Source organism: Elephantulus edwardii, unplaced genomic scaffold (genome assembly GCF_000299155.1).
Source record: "Elephantulus edwardii isolate Elephantulus edwardi_28Jun2011 unplaced genomic scaffold, EleEdw1.0 scaffold00381, whole genome shotgun sequence".
Taxonomy (NCBI): domain Eukaryota; kingdom Metazoa; phylum Chordata; class Mammalia; order Macroscelidea; family Macroscelididae; genus Elephantulus; species Elephantulus edwardii.
The window spans coordinates 681,287-701,348 of record NW_006400131.1 but is presented as its reverse complement, the minus strand read 5'-3'; the positions used below and the strand labels follow the sequence as shown (position 1 = coordinate 701,348).

The window sequence follows — 20,062 nt, the reverse complement described above, 5'->3', positions numbered from 1 at the left end:
ATTCTCACCACTGGACCAGTCGGTAGCATCAGGATGGATGGTGAAGAGATTGAGATTGTTCACAGCTTCAGTTTGCTCCGCTCCACAGTCAACACTCTTGGCACCAGTAGCCAGGAAATCAAAAAACGTATTGCGATGGGAAAGTCTGCGGTTAGAGACCTCTCTTAAGTACTCAAGAGCAATGGTGTCTTTCTGGAGACTAAAGTGCGCCTGATACAGGCCATGGTTTTTGCAATGACTTGTTAGCATCAGAGAGTTGGACAATGACTAGGGAGGTTAGAAGGAGAATTGACGCCTTTGAGCTGTGGTGCTGGAGAAGAGTACTAAATGTACCATGTCCTGCCAAGAAAACAAATAGATTCATCCTAGAGAGGGTTAAACTAGGCTGCTCCTTGGAGGGAAGGATTCTGGGGCTTCGCCTGACATAGTTTGGACATGTTGCAAGGAGAGACAGGTCTTTGGAGAGGGACATCATGCTGGGCACAGTGGAGGAACAGCGCAGGAGGGGAAGACCCTCTGTGAGGTGGATTGATTCAGTGACTGGGTAATCGGGATGGATGTGTCAGAGGCAGTGAGATTGGCACAGGATAGAGCAGGGTTTAGGGCTGTTGTACATAGGGTCGCTATGAGTCGCCAGCAACTCGATGGCACATAACAACAACAACAACAACACCTAAACTGACAGAAACCGAATTAGAACAACTGAACAGAATCATTACAAAAGAAGAAATTGAAAAGGTAATAAAACAACTTCCAGAAAAAAAGCAAAAGGGAAAAAAAGCACCCTGGACCAGATGGTTTTACAGGTAAATTTTATCAAGCATTCACAGAACTGTCACCAATTTTACATAAACTATTTCAGAAAATAGAAAAAGATGGACCTCTCCCAGACTCACTTTATGAAGCAAATGTATTCTCGATACCAAAGCCAGGTAAAGACATCATCAAAATAGAAAACCATAGGCCAGTATCTCTCATGAACCTAGATGCAAATATCCTGAATAAAATCCTGGCCAATAGAATCTAATATTACATGAAAGTAACAATTCACCATGACCAAGTGGGATTCCTAACAGGTATGCAAGGATGGTTCAACATAAGAAAAACAATTAGTGTAATTCATCACATTAACAAAGCAAAGAAAAAGAACCACATGGTCATATCAATTGATGCAGAAAAGGCCCTTGACAAAATCCAAAACATTTTCTTGATTAAAACACTCAACAAAATAGGAATAGAGGGGAATTTCCTCAGCATAGTAAAAAGTATATATGCAAATCCAACATTGTTCTTAATGGAGAGAGACTAAAGGCATTCCCTTTGAGAACAGGAACAAGGCAAGGATGCCCACTATCACCTCTCCCATTCAATACTGTACTGGAAGTGTTAAGGATAGCAGTAAGACAAGAGAAGGAAATAAGAGGAATCCAAACTGGCAAAGAAGAGGTAAAATTGTCTCTATATGCAGATGATATGATAGTATATTTAGAAAACATAAAGACTAAGCAGGAAAACTACTGGACATAGTTGACCAATTCACCAAAGTGACAGGACACAAGATCAACATACAAAAATCAGTTGGATTTCTCTACAATGACAAAGAGAATACAGAACTAGAGCTAAGAAAAATAATACACATCATAATAGCTATCACAAGATTAAATATTTGGGAGTAAATCTAACTAGGACACAAAGGATTTATTTAAAGAAAATTATAAAACTTATAATTTAAAACTTATAAATTATAATTACTACAAGAAAGAAAAATAGACCTGGAGAAATGGAAGAACAGACCTTTCTCTTGGATAGGAAGACTCAATATTGTGAAAATGACAATACAACCAAAGGCAATTGACATGTTCAATGCAATCCCAATATAAATACCAATTCTAGTATTCAACAGGATAGAAAGGCAATCTCCAATTTCATTTGGAATGGAAAGGTGTCCCAAATAAGCAAAGCACCCCTTAAGAAGAGAAATAAGGTAGGAGGCACTGCCTGATTTCAAATCCTGCTACACTGCCATGTTGGTCAAGATAGTGTGGTACTGGTACAATGACAGACAAATAGGTCAGTGGAATAGAATTCAGAACCCAGAAATAAGCCCATATACCTATGGACAACTGATTTTTTTTATTAGGAGATGAAATCAGTTAAGTGGGGAAATGACAGCATTTTTAACAAATGGTGTTGGCAAAATTGAGAAATTATCTGCAGAAAATGCAAGCAAGACCCACACCTCACTTCATAAACACACACACACACATGAAACAAAAACCCAAAACCCACAAAAAACAACAACTCAAAGTGGATCAAAGACCTAGGACTAAAACCAATGACTATAAACCTCATTAGAAAAAAATCTTTAAAGAACTCTAGAAGCCCTAATCCACAATATGAACAGCCTTCCAAGCATCCTGAAAAACCTACAACCAGGAGAGGATAAAATAGATAAATGGGACCTTCTAAGAATCAAATTCCTATGCATATCCAAAAACTTTTCCAATAGGGTAAAAAGGAAAGCCACCGACTTGGAAAAAATATTTGGTAATGACATGTCTGATAAGGGATTTATATCTAGAATTTATAGAATACTCGAACACCACAACAAAATAGAGGTAAACAACTCAATTGCAAAATGGGCACAGATATGAATATGAACAGACACTTCACCAAAGAAGATATTCGGACGGTGAACAAACATATGAAGAAATGTTCAAAATCCCTAGCTCTAAGAGAGATGTAAATCAAAACAACTATGAGAGATCATCTCACCCCAGCAACAATAGCAAAATTCAATAGCTGCAAACAACAAATGCTGGTGAGGTTGTGGAGAAACTGGAACCCTTACTCACTGTTGGTGTGAGTATAAAATGGTGCAACCACTCTGGAAGGCAGTATGGTGCTTTCTCAAAAAGTTGAAAATAGAAATACCATTTGACCCAACAATTTCACTACTGGGAATATACTCTCAAGAAACTGTAACCGCTACCCAAGCAGATATATGCACACTCATATTTATTGCTGCTTTGTTCATGATAGCAAAGAATTGTAAACACCCCTGGCCCATCAACAAAGGATAGAAAAGCTCTGGTATATTCACACAATGGAATATTATGCAACATTGAAAAACAAGGAACTCATGAAATATTATATAAAATGCAAGACCATGGAAGACGTTATGCTGAGTGAAATATCTCAGTCACAAAAGAACAAGTAGTACATAATGCCACTGTCATAAAACAGGACTGACATTGGAGTTGGGAAGGAAACTAAGAAGAAAGAGGATAAATTATGGACATTGCATTAAAACAGATGAGTGGGAGAACTATTTAAAAGGAATATATGATTAGATATTATTGGCCTGACCAGATTCCAGAATAAGAGCTGCATAGTAAAGTGGACTTGAGGGGAGGAAATGTATAACAATGAAATAATTTTTTTGTTCTTTCAAAGAGAAAAGTGAACTGGGGATAAGGATGGACAGGGAGGAAAACGTGCAACAATGAATGAACATGGGGGGAAAAGTTTTACTGGTTAGTTTGAGGAAGTTGGTGGCTGCTGTTTGGTTTCCTCTATGGCCACAGTGCCAGCAGTAGCTTATAGTCACTTTTGAACAAAAACAAATTCCCACACTTAAGGCCCTGTATGAAAGAGGCCTTCAGAATGGTGTCCAGGGTTTGAGAATGGTCCAGCAGGAAGAAATAACAAACAAGCAGCCATACTGTAGAGGTCTAACGGCTATTAATTACCCATATACTGGCATTGTGGGCTATCAGCAGGTTGCTTTGTCATTTGCTCAGGATTTCCAAGATGAAGGTGGATCAGTTTTGACAAATTTCTAAGATACTGAAATGACTAAAGAAAGCTCTTCAGGAAGTCAGCATGGAATGAAATAATAAATTGTTATTAAGAGTACAAAGGGAGAGGAGGTTTGGTGTCAGTATGTTGTGATATGTGCAGGACTTTATTCAGACCGCATTTCAGAGATGAGTGGCTGCAATCCTGATCCTTGAATTGTATGTACCCTTTTGAGGGGATTATCTGCTCTTGGAGCCAGAAAAATCCTATCTTGTAAATGGGGATATTTACTAGGTTCCAGATAGCTGGTTTCCTCTCCTAGGAGTTCACTTCACACCAAGAATGGATGGCAATGTTTGGCTAGGGCCTAATGCAATTCTTGCCTTTAAACAAAAGGGTTATAGACCCTTTGATTTCAGTGCCAGAGATGTTACAGATATAATTATCAATAGTGGCTTGGGTAAACTCATATTCGAGAATTTCTTCTAAGGAGTTAATGAAATGAAATGTATAAGGCCTGTTTTCTCAGTGCAACAGTGAAGCATCTTCAGAAATTCATCACTGAAACCACTATTGGTGATATACTTAGCGGTCCAGTTGGAGTAACATCCCAAACCTTGGATAGAGATGGAAATTTGGTAGAAGATTTTGTATTTGATGGAGGGATTGGAGAAATTGGAAGTTACGTTCTTCACATGAGAAACGCACCTTCCCCGGCTGCCACTTCTTCCCTTGCCAGTTCTGGAATGATTGTGGTTGAAGTGCAACAATGATTTGAGTTGTAAATCATGAAATCCATACACTCAGAAACAAGAATCTTAATTAATTGAAATCTTCAATTTTAAGAAAATGATTTAGAAATTCATATTTTAGAAAATCATTTACAAACTTCAGTTTTAGAGGATAATGTCCTTTCTGCTAACGCTCACTTGAGCTGGCCCAGAATCACTCAATAATGTTTAATAGTGATCATAGTTCCTTAAGAACATTATCATTTGTTGATGTAATTGAAAATGTTTCATTTTCATGAAATCTGTAAAGTGTATTTTTAAAAGTAACAAAAACAAATGACTACTGAGTTGTTAAAAATTTGTAGCATGAATTAATGATTTTTTTAAAAAATTAAAGCCATGTTTCGTGAATAAAGAGGTTTTTCCCTGCCTGGCAGGATACTATTCTCTCCGTTCCAAATCCCTGATTTTGTTAATAACCTATTCTTACCAGCCATAAGCTACTGAAGAGTTAGTACCTTTACATTGTAGGGAATGATGAATTTATAATTTATATATATATATATATAATTTATATAATTATATAAATTATAATTTATAATACCCTTAATTTTTTGGTTTTGTAGTTTCTAAGCTATCCCTCTTTCTTTCCTAGACAAGAAAATACGGTGTTTTTTCTGCAAACTTTCTTTTAATGTTGAGGAATCCCAGAGAAATTCACATTTTTTTAGAGAAACTGTACTTATCTTTGCGCATTAATAATTCTGAAATTGCTCAAGGTTTATTAATTTTACACTTTAAGTAGTTTATGTGGGATTTTTAGTCTTAACTATAATGTTTGTCAGAACTTCCTGAAACAAAATCAAAGTTTTATATAATTGATTTTGTGTGATGAATAATTGTTATCAATTCATCAGTATTCAGTGATTGAGAAAAAAATAACTTACTATTATATTGGTCACCCACCTTCATTTATTTTCACACAGAACAACTCTAGAATCCTGACACTGGTTGAAAAGATACTATAATTTGAAACATTTTATTCCTCTTATTAACTCTATTCTTCAGACATGAAGCATTGGCCACAGCCACACATGATTTATGTCTACTACTTGTTGGGTTTTTAAAAAAAATAAAAATTATTTTATGCTTACTTGTTTTTTAATGGATCTTATAAACAGTTTTGAGGATGTTTCTCCAGTTTTGGTAAATACCTATATTTGAGGCATTAGCCTTTATAACTGCAAAAGTGCCTTACATTCATTTGTATGTAATTAGAATTTTTCATTGTTTTCCAGTGCCATATTGTACATTGTGTTATTTGTTGTTAAAATGATTCTTATAATTTAGGAAACTGTAAAATAGAAATGAAAATGTAACAGCCCAAACACTGCAGAAGAAACCTATTCCAGAACTATCCTTTAAGTGAGATATTTTCATTTTTTTCTCATCTCTATTCTCTCAAGCACATGAGTAGTGGATGGTCTGTCCCACAATCAGCACCTGGCCTGGTTTTCACAGTTGATATTGAGCTCCTCCAGTGATTCTTTCCACAAATGTAATAGATTTTATTCCTATGCATACCATTGGTTGAAATCCATATATACAGCCTGCATTTGAGTTTCTTATAAAAGGTATTTGCAATGAATGAATGTGCAGAATTCTATCATTCTATGTCCAGCCTCATTTCTGTCACTGAGTCTATGTTTTCCAGCTACTGATCCTTCTTCTCTGTTCTCAACTTTTATGTTCCAATTGCCCATTACTATCAATGTATCTTGATTGCATTTTCAATCAATCTCTGACTGCAAAAGTTGGTAGAAATCTTCGATTTCCTCCTCTTTGACTCTAGTTGTCCGTGCATATATTTGAATGATAGTGGTATTCACTGGATTTCCTTGTATGCATACGGATATTATTCTGTCACTCACCACACTGTATTTCATAATAGGTATAGAAATGACTTTTTTAATTATGAAACCAACCTGATTTTTTTTCTCACTTTTTCATCCCTGGCATAGTAGATCATATGATCATCTGATTCAAAATGCCCCAAGCCAAGCCATCTCATTTCACCAATACCTAGTATGTCAACATTTATGCATTGCATTTTTTAACAATGTTTAATTTTCCTACATTCATGCTTCTCACATTCCACGTTCCAATCACTAATGCCTGCTTACAGCTGTTCCTCCTTCTTTGTGTTTCCATATCTGAGATCTCAGTCTTAATTGCCATGTCTGCTTATCTAAGTGCTAGTCTATTGTACACAGGGTTTTCAAAGGCCTGTTATTTTGGAAGTGGATGGCCAATCCTTGTTCCTAGTTTGTCTTAATTTGGACAGACAAGCATTTTACAGAAAAGAGTAGATGAAAGACATTTACCCAACTAAAATATGACCGATAGATTCAATGTTGCTACCCATCCTCGTCACATGTATTTTGACCCACCCCTTTCCCTACTCCACCACCATTCCTTCCTATTTCAGCCTACAAAATTCAACACCTTTCTCTCCTTGACCATACCTTTTTCAAGCTGTATGGAGAACAGATCATCCGGGAGGCTGGGCTCTATGAGGAGGAATGTGTCATCGGGATTGGTGGAAGATTCGTCAACAACCTGCATTATGTAGATGACACAACCCTGCTTGCTAAAACTGAGGAGGACTTGGTGCGCTTGGTGCAGCCTTCAATACAGATTGAATCTCAACATCAAGAAAACAAAGATTCTTACCACTGGACCAATTGGCAGCATCGGTACGGATGGTAAAGAGATTGAGATTGTTAACTGTTTTCATTTGCTTGGCTCCACAATCAACACTCTTGGTACGAGCAGCCAGGAAATCAGGAGATGAATTGCACTGGGAAAGTCAGCTGTCTGGTACCTCTCCAAAAGACTGAAGAGCAATGACATCAGGCTGGAGACTACGGTGTGCCTGATCCAGGTTATAGTCTTTGCAATTGTGTGCTATGCATTGGAGAGCTGAACAGTGAATAGGGATGATAGAAAGAAAATTGATGCCTTTGAACTGTGGTGCTGAAGAAGAGTGTTGAATATTCCAGGGACTGCTAAGAGAACAAACAGGTTTGTTCTGGAGAGGGTGAACCTGGGCTGCTCCTTGGAGTCAAGGATTCTGAAGCTTCATCTGACATTCTTTGGGCATGTTGCAAGGAAGGACTGGTCCTTGGAGAGGGACACGATGTTTGCGAGAGTGAAGTGGCAGCACAGGAGATGAAGACCCTCGATGAGATGGATTGAGTCAGTGATTGGTGTGGCAGGAGTAGGTGTGTCAGAGACAGTGAGATTGGTACAGGATAGAGCAGAGTTTAGGGCTCTTGTACATAGGGTTATGGTTAGCTATGAGTTGCAAACAACTCAATGACACATAACAACAAACAACATTCTCTCAAGACTAATCTTCCAAACTTTTTCTTTCCTCTTGTCTCTCTAAAGTTGTGTGATAGATGAGTGGGGAGGATATAAATTTTGATGACAAGTCATCCTGTCAGTTGAGCTACATCATCCATTAATGTGAAAGGTTATACACACATCAAATCAAGTTCAAGAATTAGCATATAAATGGGCTAAGCACTTACTTGACACTTACTTGGGTTGAGCCTAGTGAAAGCATTCAGAAACCATTCATAGGATTAAGTCCTAGTGATTCTTCATCACAACTCATTTAAGAAAGGCAACACAGGTGTTTTGAAGTTCCATAAGATTTCTGAGATATAGAAAATACTCTATTTCATCAACAACAAGATCAAATACACAAAATAAACCCTTGTGGCCTATTGGTAAAAAGCTGTGCTACACTCCCAAAGGCATGTGGTTCGAATCCACCTGCTGCTGTGTGGGAGAAGGCTGGACAACCTCCTCTGTGCAATTTACTGCCTCTGAAATCCCACTGAAGGGTCAGCTATGAGTTGGTTCTTGACTTGATGGTACACAGCAACAATAACAAGTTGTGAAGACCAAAATTACAATGATAGTGGTCTTAAGTACTCTCAGTTTGCCTCTGTACTGTATCCCAAAAAGAGTCAAGTGAAAAATTTGTTGAAAATGTTTTTTAATATAAAGATTATAATATTTAGAAAAGATTTTATATTTATGTCAGTAGGGTTTATTGTTTAGTGATGATGTATTTAAAAGTTTTGTGTATTTCAGTGAGAAAGTAAATTGTATATTAATATTAAAAATATTTTAATGGTCTTTGATATTGTGGACAACTTAATTTTTAGTTTAATAAAAGCTGTTACTAAAAAAAAAAATCCACCAAAAAAAAAAAAAAACAACAACCCACACCAAAGATATAAAAAGAAAATAACAAAATGAATGTCAGAAGAGAGTCTGAATTCAATTACTGACATCCTAGGAAATCAATGTTGGTGTTTTATAATGAATTTTGTTTTATTTTGATAAGACAACATCCTTTAATGTTAGCAATTCATAGGCTTTGATGTTTGAATGTCTTTTTGCAGTGCTTGTTGTTAGGTAGTTTTTAGTCAAGTACCATTCATAGCAACCCTATAAACAAATGAGATGAACCCTGTTCTCCTCTATGCCATCCTCACACTTCCTGACACACAAGACTGTTTTTCAGTGCTACATAGTATTCCATTATGTGAATATCCCAGAGCTTCTCTACCCATTCATCTGTTGATGGGCACTTGGGTTGTTTCCAATAAAGCTGCAATAAACATGGGTGTGCATATATCTCCTTGGGTGGCAGTTGTGGTTTCTTCAGGGTAAATTCCCAGTAGTGGAATTGCTGGGTTAAATGGTATTTCTATTTGCAACTTTTTGAGAAAGCACCATACAGCCTTCCATAGTGGCTGCATCATTTTATATTCCCACCAATAGTGAATACAGGTTCCAGCTTCTCCACAACTTCACCAGCATTTGATGTTTGCTGTTCTGTTAAATTTTGCTATTCTTACTGGTATGAGATGAGTGAATTGGGGGAGGAGGGGAGAGCAGGGAGAAAAGTGTAACAATGAATGAATGGAAACCCTAAGTCTCTGTAAACGTTCATTAAAATTAGTTTAAAAAAAGAATTTTAGTCCTAAAAAAGTATAAAAAAAAAGAAGAAGAAGAAGAAGAAAAGTAAAGTCTGTTTTAGGAAATAAAAAAATTAATAATTTTAGTCCTCATCCTGCAAATTTAAATTCCCTTAATCCATAACACATTTCAATCTTAGGGGGCTGAGGCTCTTTCAGAGTTCATTTTACTTATCAAAGGGCAGTATTATACTTGATCGTACCTAGATTCACATTTTGTGTTAATATAAAATAAGTAACTGCAAATCAAATAGAGTGCTGAGATAACTAAATTTCGGGGGGTGGGGGGAATGTTACCACATATTGGTAAATGAAATTCTTCCTTCAAAGGGAATGATAATTTAAAGTTTATTTATTGGTATTTGAAGAACTTTTACCTCATAAACAAAAGTATTTGGTTATATGTAAGCTTTGATTTGTCTCCTGTTTCTCCATTCATCATTTATCTTGTTATGAACACCATAATCAATGTATTTCCTTTTAGGTTCAAATATATACTTTTATCTCTTTCATCTGAATTTGGATAGTATCTTACGATCACTTAATATACAAATCTATTGGCCAAAAAAGGAAATAAATGGTTAAGTGAAATTAAAGGATAAAAAATACCCCACAATAAAACCACAACTATATCTAGACCTAGAAGCTGTTTTCTAAACAGAACAAGGAAAAACTTCATGTGTTAAAATCAAGAAAGATGTGTCAAGACTGTATCCTGTCTCCATATCTAGTCAGTCTGAATCTTTCAAAAACGTGGACTTTATGAAGAAAAATATCACATCAAGATCAGAGGAAAACTCACCAACAACCTACCACCTTACTGCTGAAAGTAAGGAGGACTTAAAATATTTGCTGAAGAAGATTAAAGACTGCTGTCTTTAATATGGATTACATCTCAGCATGAAAAAACCAAAAGCAAAAAACAAAACAATTAAAATCCTCACCACTGGACCAATAAGTAACATCATGATAGGTAAATAAAAGGATGAAATTGTCAATTATTTCATCTTACTTGGATACACAATCTTGTTACCAGCAGTCAAATAACAAAGGATTTTAGTGTAATGGGAAAATCCCTGTCAGGGACCGCTCCAAAGTACTAAAGAGAGAAAATGTAGTCTCAACCTGATCCAAATCAGGGTTGTTGTTTTCAGTCATTTGCTACACATCTGAAAGTTGGAAAATGAATAAAGAGAAAAAAGAGAATCAGTATCTTTGATTTATGGTGTTGGAGAAGAATACCGAATATCCCATGGATTTCGAGGAGAACAAGTAAATATGTCTTTAAAAAATTGCAACCAGGATGCTCCTTAGAGGCAAGAATCATGAAACTACATCACACATACTTTGGTCCTGTTGTTAGGAGGGATCAGGCATGCTTGGAAAGGTCAAGCAAAGGACGGAAGGACAAGTGACTGTAACAATGGGCTCAAGTTTACTGGAGATGATGAGGATGGCACTGACAAGGGTAAGGTTCAGATCTGCTATTCAATGGGTCCACTTGATGGCACCTAACCACAACAATCTATCCCTCAGTTAACTTTTTAGTAGCTTCTAAAAGTCACCACTTGCACATATGCTGCCTGATTAGCAAACAAGAGATAAACATCGTCTTAAAAGCTATTGAAAAAGCATCAAGTAACATTTAGTATCTTAGTGCTCCTTCAGAAAATGTCAGTTCCTTAGAAGTGGACCCAGAGGGACCTGTAAACAGGGCAGGGATGATTAAGGAAAAGCTCCGAGGAAGGGTGGGAGGTACAGAAGAGGGAAGAGGTTCATTTCCCTTTAAACACATTCATGCAAGGTGATCTAAATGTAAATTAGACCACAAGTCCTAATTTCTCTCAGCCTCAAAGCTGGCAAGAAGCTTTCACATCCTCAACCAGTCAACCAAGGTGGAGGGTGAGGGAGCAATGACCATCTTGCTACCATTTTGAGCTTTGTGTGAGTATCTATAGGATGTTACAAGGTTGTGCAAGGAGTTCCCAGAGCTCAAGACTAAGCTTCCACTGCTGCCTCCACAAACCTACAGGAGGGTGGAGTATGAGTTTTGAGAGCATTTAGGAGCCAGAGGTGGGTGAACAGAACCACAAAGTGTCTGAGGGCATCCAGGTGGACCACTGCCAACATCTGCTACCTCAATCAAAATCAACTCCTAAAACACATCTGTACAGATTCTTCTTTCAGATCACTGAGGTTTACCCATCACATATTTAACTGTAAATAAATGAAGTCCTTTTGGGTCATTTCAGAAGAACAAAATTTGAAGTGAATATTTTCTAGGACTATAAAATTCAATTTTGAAACTTCACCCTCAGGCACCAAATACAGTGCTCCCTGCCCTCTTATGGTCATGATGTTTTCTGTTGAGGAAAGTCATGCAAGTCACTGACAGAAGTCTCAGGCTGACCCACTCCCACTAACAGCGCAACGGGAAGGGGCCTCAGCCAACTTCTCCATTGCCAAGAGAAAAGTTGGCAGGGACTAGCCCTTAGTTCTTTCACATATGCATATTCATTTAACCACTCATAGCATGCAGAGTTTCTGGGACACTATTTAAATCTAGTTGTAAAATCTATGCATCTGGTTAACACAGATCTATATAGCACAGAGATTCAAAATTCAACTCCATTCCAATAAATTGTCATAAATTTAAAAATATAATCCTTAAAAAAATATAATCCTTAGAGGCAAGGATGGTGAAATGTGAGCTCATATTCTTGGGCATGCTGTTTGGAGAGGCTATTCCTTAGAAGGGAACATCATGCTTGGGAAGGTAGAAGATCAGAAAAGGCGAAAGCCCTCAGGAGGATAGAGTGACTGTGACTATGACAAAGGGTTCTGGTGAGGCAGAAATGATGAGGATGGCACAGGATAGAGTAGGGTACAGGGCTGTTATTCATAGGGTTGCTCTGAGTCATACTCAGCTGGATGGTTCCTCACAAAACACCACAAATACCACCACCTCCACGAGCTTATCTATACATGAGAAATGCTGGCTTTAAGACCTCAGATCCACTATAGAGACAGTTGAGCATGAAGACATGGTCACAAGGACATTTGATGGTTAACTAATATTCTAATTATAAATTACTCCAGAACATCAAGCTTATTTAACACATGAAGTTAAAATTAACACATAAAACTCCTGTGCTAGGATTATAAGCCGTTCCATATGCCCTTTTTAAAATATTTCCAATACTGCTTACAATTTGGGCAATGAATAGTTTAATTAATCAGGACATCTAGAAGACCAGGAAGTATACATACACTACATAAGCAGGTAAAGAAAAACAAAAGTGATGAAAAAATTCCAGTAGGCCCTAGAGAGTGAAAACTGTTATATTGGGCCACTCAAGTTTTGTACATAGGTATTGGTTCCAAAGTCGGATAATTACTAATGAATTAATAATTAATCTGAACAGTGAATAAGAATGGCAGAAACAGCACTGACACCTTTGAACTGTGGTATTGGAGAAGAGTACTAGAAACCCATCTGGCAATGAAGAGCACTAGACTGGTAAAAGAACAGACAAGTCTGTCTTAGAGGAAATGCAACCAGGCTACTCCTCAGAGACAAGGCTGGTGAAACTTCATCTCACATACTGTGGACAGGTTTTTCAAGAGGTCCCAGTCTTTGTGCTAGGAAAGGTGGAGGTCAGAGAGAGGAGGACTTTAAACAAGACAGATCAACACAGTGACTGTAACAAAAGGTCTGAGTGTACTGGGGATGGGGTTGGGGATGGTGGCCTAAGATAGGACAATAAAGGGACCCACTGTGGCCACCATGACCCGCGGTAACTAGCGAGAGCTTGTCCCTTGGTTAAAGAAAAGGGCCAAGATGAAGGCTTTTCTGCCGCTGCCTGCAAGCAGAGGGACACAGAGAGCACGCAGAAGAAACAGTAAAAGGCAAATGAGAAGGGGGAACCCAAGTAGCTTCGTGGCTTCATCTCCAACCCTCCTGCTCATTGCCATGTGCCTGGGGCCAGACCCACCATGCTGGCCTTTCCTCCTGTGGTGCTCACAGGTCCCAGCACCCATGGCATTCCCTCAGCCCTGACTCTGCAGCGAGGCCCTTTTGTTTTTCCTTCCCCTCAGGTAGCCACTCTGGGCCACTCCTGGGGGGGAGGGGCTTATCCCTTCCCCATGTTGTTAATTTCTATGAGGCTCACCCCAAATATTAAAAGTAGCTTTGTCATTCCTTTAAAAAAGGTAGGTGAATAAAAATATCTGTTTTAATAGGGTTGATATAAATTGTAGCCTACTTGATGGCACTCAACAAAGACAGCAATAATGAACAATCACTCTGCTGGGTTCTAAGTGCCTTTAAAAGTGAAAACAGCCCCTGCTGCTTGGTACTAACCCTTCTGATGGGAAAACAGGAAATTAGTGGAGGTGTCAGGGGTCTTTGATCTTGCTGCAGAAAATAAAACACTGTAGCCTTCAATATGAATTGCATCTCAATGTCAAAAAAACATTCTTAACACTGGGCTGATAGGCAACATCATAATAGAGAGAATAACTGAAACTGTTAATAATGTCATCTTAACTTGGATCCACAATCAAAGTACTTGGCACCAGAAGTCTGGAGATCAGGAGACCTATTGCACTGGGAAACGTCTGCAATAAAAGAGCTCTCCAGACTACTGAGGATGTTAGTTTGAGGACTAAGGTGCACCTGATTCAGGCCATGGTCTTTTCAGTCACTTGCTATGCATCTGAGAGCAATGAATAAAGATGACAGAAGAATAATTTATATATTTGAGCTATAGTGTTGGAGGAGAGTAGATATTATCTTGGGGAAGGTGTGAGCAGATTGCCTTTTGGAAACAAGGATAACCAAGCTTCGTCTCATAAACATTGGGCATGTTGCTAGGAGAGGCTAATCTTTGGAGAAGGACGGTATGTTTGGAAAGGTGAAAGGATGACAAAAAAGAGAAAGATCTTCAACCAGGTATACTGAGACAGGTAGTGCAGCAATGGGCTCGAGTGTGTCAGGTATTGTGAGGTGGCACAAGACAGGGCAGAGTTCAGACTTGTTGTTCATTGGGTCATTAGGAGCAGTACTCGACTTGAAGGCACTGAATAGCATCATCAGGGTCGCGAGTGGAGCTAGCCTGAGAATGATTATCTTCCTCAAAGCTCTGAACAATGGTTACAATTACAAAATATTACTGTAAAGTGACATATCTGTTAAACTTGGTGCTAGACTGGGTTACTTATATCAGGAGCAACAGTACCCTGCCCTTGGAATACTTGATTTTTGAGAATGCAGAACCTTCTCAGTTTCCCCATATATTGCTTTGGAACTGAAAACTTTCGGAACCAATAACATTTACTAAACTTTTGTAAATTAATAAAAATTCTGTATGTTGCATAAGAGGCTAAGTAACAGGAGAACTCAGAAGTCATCTAAAAATAATGGGTTTTTATTTCTAAGAATCTATGCCAGCGAGTGGGACTATCAAAAAAAGTCTATTGCTTCCTGTTGTCAAACTTGTTTATGCAGGTCTAGACACACGTGACCAAGTGGTAAGGAGATGCACTCATAATCCAAAGGCATGTGGTTCAAATTCACCAGCTGCTTGCTCCTCTTTGGTGAGGTCCTATGCAAAGGTGCCATTTACCATGTTTGCATGGCATCCAATCCCCTCAGTAGGGTACAGACATCTAACATTTGTCTAGTGTTACCTAGCCAAATGATGAGAATAGTAAAGGCAATGGCTAGGATAGCCGTGTGATGTGATCCACTGCAGCACAATGAAGATTGGGAAGATAACATTACTCCGGGCTTATGGGTGATGGGATCCCATCACCACCCAGGTATTATGAGAATAAGGGGAGATGAGAATAGACACCTCCTAAAGGTGATAGTCAACAAAATATTTTTTGAAGTGGAGCATAAGAAGAAAGTGAAAAACAGAGATCCAAGGAGAAATGGTCAGAGAGTAACTAAATCCTTTCCCTTTCCTTATCCAAAGGAGATTCTAGAAAGAAGGCTAATCCAGAAACAAAATGCTACTAGTAATTTTTGTGGGGAGAAAAAAATAAATAGAAAAACAAAAATGTGTTCTCATCCTATTTGGAAATGAATAGTCTTGTCTTCAAGACAAAAAACACCATACAAAGAGCAAGACTTGATCTAATCTTCATAAACACTGAAAGAAGATAGACTTCTGCAACTTGTGTTCATTTTAAAAAGGTATCTTTTAACTCTTCAGACAGTAGCACTGGTTTTAGTAGCAAGTGAAATATTAAGAAGAGAAAATGTTACACAAATTATATTGGCCATGAAATCTACTATTGTTCAATGAATGGCCCATATCTTGACATGAATTAGGCTGGATCCGAGGGGTCAGACTATAGATCAGAAAAGATTGTCAGGAACCTCAACACATAATGGAAGGCCTGGATGTCTGCACTCTTCATTCTGGAGTGATGGTTGATGCATAATGAGCACTAACAATGCACGCAAAGCAATTGTGGCCACGCGATGAGCACTGATGATGACACCACAGGCCTGCAAAGCTATTGTGGCTATGTAAGGAGCACTAATGATGTGGGTATGCAAACGATCATGGGCATGTGAAGCTAGGAGCAGTTCAGACATCTAAAGACCTCTGAAGACCTCTCATCTGTGTATTGATGTGTGAGTGTGTTGTGGTTTGGTGGTGTGTGAGTTTTTTGTGTGCCAAATGTGGCTTACATGTGTTGTGTGCCATGTTTTCATGTTGTTTTGTGTCTAGTGTACGTATTGGGATGTCCAGTTTGTGTGCATGAACCTGGATCTGATGATGGGAGCAGGAGAAACATGGGGCTGACCAGAATTATAAATTCGATGTGAAATTTTCTTGTGATCTTTCTAACATAAGCTTCTCTCTACTGATACTCAATTATTCTTCATTACCAGAGACTAATTTAATACTGCTGAGTCCTTTACATGTTTTCATTAAGTTGTTAGCAGCTGCCAATCTGACTCCAACTCATGGTGACCCAGACCAGTGTACATGATTAAGTGTTTTACTACTAGCTGAAAGGTTGGAAGTTCAAATCTACCCAGCAGTAACTAGGAAAATTGGCCTGAGATATACTGAAAAAAGGCTGCAGTCTTGAGAAACCCTGGGGGGTCAGTTCTGCTCATATGGGGTCACTTTCACATTTTTGCCTTATTTAAAGCCTTTCCGTATTATCAGCCCTTACAAAGAGAAAAGGCCTCCTGATAGCCTGCAGGCCCCTTCACTGCAAACTGCCTCCTCACCTTTTCTCTAAAATCCTCTCAGCTGCTTTCCCTGAGCTCATGCTATTCTAATTTCACCAAGTCCTGGAGCTCTCTAAATCAAGATAAATTAAGAGTATCAACTGTGCTTATTCCTTCTGAGAACTCGAGGAGAAAAATTGTATATGTCTCTCTCCCAACACCCAGTAGCATTTGACAAACCTTGGCATTCTTTGGTTTAAAGATCCATCTCAGCATGTCCATCTTTCCTCTGCCTAGATGCTCTGTCTCACGTACTTTGGGCCAGTGGCCAGGAGAAATTGGTCCTAGGAGAAGGACACCACACTCAGAAGGGTGGAGGGACAGGAGCAGAAGACCCTGCATAAGATGGATTGACACAGTAATTGGGGGAATGGGGGTTGGTGTGTCAGAATTAGTGAGACTGGCTCAGGACAGGGAAGGGTTTAGATCTGCTACACATAGGGTTGCTATGGGTCACAGGCAACTCGATGGCACATAACAACGATAGTCTCCTAGTGGCAATAAGCTGTGCTGTAAACCTGAGGGTACGTGGTTTCAAACCACCAGTTGCTCTGGCAGAACGGTGAATAATCTCCTTCTATGCAATTAACTGCCTCTGAAAACCTGCTGGAAGGTCAGCTGTGAGTCAGTTCTGACTTGCTGGTACACAACAACAACAACCTCCTCTGTATGGAATTTTGGTGACCTAGTTGGTAGGGCATTGTCAACCCATCTCTTGGGGGTCTTCTTCTCCTTCACTCACTCTCCCTCTTTCAAAGCATGATGTCCCTTTCCAAGGAAAAACCTCACCGAGCTACATGTCCAAAGTATGAAAGAAGAAGCTTCATTGTCTTTGCCTCTAAAGGGCACTTCTGCCTCTGGCTGCACTTTTTCCAAGACATATCTGTTTGTTCTTTTGGTAGTCCATGAGATATTCTGCACACTTTTTCAGCACCACAACTCAAAGGCATCAATTTGTCTTCTGTCATCCTTATTCACTATCCAACTTTCTGATGTATAGCAGGTGAATGAGAAGTCCATGGCCTCAACCAGACACATCATAGTCTTCAAAGTGACATCACTGCTCTTTAGAATTTTGGAAAGGTCTTGGAAAGCAGATTTGCTTAATACAATATATCTCCTGATTTCTTGACTACTGTTGAGTCAAGCAAGATGAAATCATTGATAGGTTTCATCTTTTCTCCATCTATCATAATGTTTACTCTTAGTCCTGTGGTGAGGATCTTTGTTTTCTTGATGTTGAGATGTAATCCATATCAAAGGCCATAGCCCTTGATCTTCTGGAGCAAGTAAAGCTTTCAGCAAGCTATGTCGTCTACATAATGCAGGGTGTTGATGAGTCTTCCTCCAGTCCTTATGCCACATTCTTCATAGAGTCCAGCTTTATGAAGTATTTGCTCAGCATACAAATGAATAGTTATAAAGGGAGGATACCACTCTGATACACGTCCTTCCTGATTTTAAATGGTATAGTGTTCCCTTGCTTGGTTTGGATAACAGCTTATTGATCTAGGTATAGATTCAATATTAGCATAAATAAGTGTTTGGGTATTCTCATTCTTCTCAATGTTAGCCATAATTTGTTATGACTAACACAATCAAATATTTTTGTATGGTCAATAAAACACAATTAGACATTTTTTCGGGTATTCTTTGTTTTCAGCCAGGATCCATCTTACATCAGCAATGATATTCCTGGTGTTGTGCTCTCTTCTAAACCGAGCTTGAACTTCTGATAATTCCCAGTCTGCTCTGTTCTGTGAACTGCACTGCACTATTGTGGCCATTCCATAAAGAGCTTCAACAATATTTTGCTTCACAGGGTAAAAATGCTATTGTTTGATAATTTCCACAGTCTATTGGTTCACTTTTCTTGTGAATGGGGACAAATATGGTCAGGTGGCCAGGTAGCTGTCCTCCAAATTTCCTGGCAAAAGTTAGTGAGCATCCAAAGATATATATGAAACATGTCAACTAGCATTCCATCAATTCCTGGGGCCTTAATTTTTTACTAATGCCTTCAGTGCAGCTTGAACTTCATCCTTCATTAGCACTGCTTCTTGTTTATATGGTACTTCCTAAAACTTTTCAGTGTTAACTAATTCTTTTTGGTAGTGATTCTTTGTCCTACACAAGTAATCTATTTTATTTTTAGAGTTAAATCAAGGTGAGATTACTCCTTATTATTTTTCTGTCATTTTTTTAGCCTTATCCTAAATAAAAGACCTGTATGTAGGTGGTGGTGCAAAGAGCTTGTGCTCAATGATTAGCCTAAAAGTTGATGGTTCAAACCCAACAAGTAGCACCACGGAAGAAAGCCTGTTGATCTACCCCTGTGAGACTGTAGCCAAGACTAAGCAGTCAGGCAGTTGGGTGCTGGAACACTTGAGGTCACCACAGTCAGTCAGTTCCAGGATCCCAGGTTATCCTCAGCAAAGTACCATGAAACCAAGAGCAGGATGTGTCACATATATTTTCCCTAATAAATGTATAAGTAAATACATAATGATAAAAATTAAAAATTCTGTACACCATTTATGGTATGTGTCTCTAGCTTTGATAAACAATATTATCCACTGTAAATAAAATCAGTAACGTATTTTATTGTAACTAGTGACAATTCATGCCTTTCTGGCATGAAACAAGATGTGGAGCTTTCTTATAACATTTCTTAGTCTTGCAGCATTAAATATTAAAGCCAGAGTCATGAGGCCTGAACTCTGGATGTCAAAGTATCATCCCACAAAAACCCTACCAACTGCAAAGGAAAAGAACTTATATCCATAAAGGGAAGACCTGGTGGTCACTATCTTTAAGAACGGCTCCAGCTCAGCATCACAAACAGTGAAACTACCTGACATCTGGTGGGCCCAGATCATAGAAACACACACCACCTTCTGAGGTCTGCTTTGTCACTTCACCTGAATGCAATTAGCCTTTGGAAGGAAGTTTCAGAATACAGGAAATACAAAAGATAAAGAAATGAGTTAAGAATATAATTTAATCTTCTCTGTATCGTTCCAATTTTAGTATATGTGCTGCCAAAGCGAGCACTCCTTAAGAATAGAAGAACGGTAGGAGGTATCTCACTCCCTGATTTCAAATCCTACTACACTGTCGTAGTGGTCAAGACAGCATGGTACTGGTACAATGACAGACACATAGATCAATGGAATCGAATTGAGAATCCAGAGATCAACCCATCTATCTAT

General features: G+C 38.5%; 1 protein-coding gene and 1 pseudogene across 5 annotated transcripts in view; one reads left to right on the top strand and one right to left on the bottom strand.

Moving 5' to 3' along the window:
- The window catches only part of NTRK2 (neurotrophic tyrosine kinase, receptor, type 2), a 709,069-nt gene that overhangs the window by 545,025 nt on the left and 143,982 nt on the right, over nucleotides 1-20,062 (bottom strand). The gene's annotated exons all lie outside the window — the stretch shown is intronic.
- LOC102874836 lies at nucleotides 3,516-4,586 on the top strand (annotated as a pseudogene).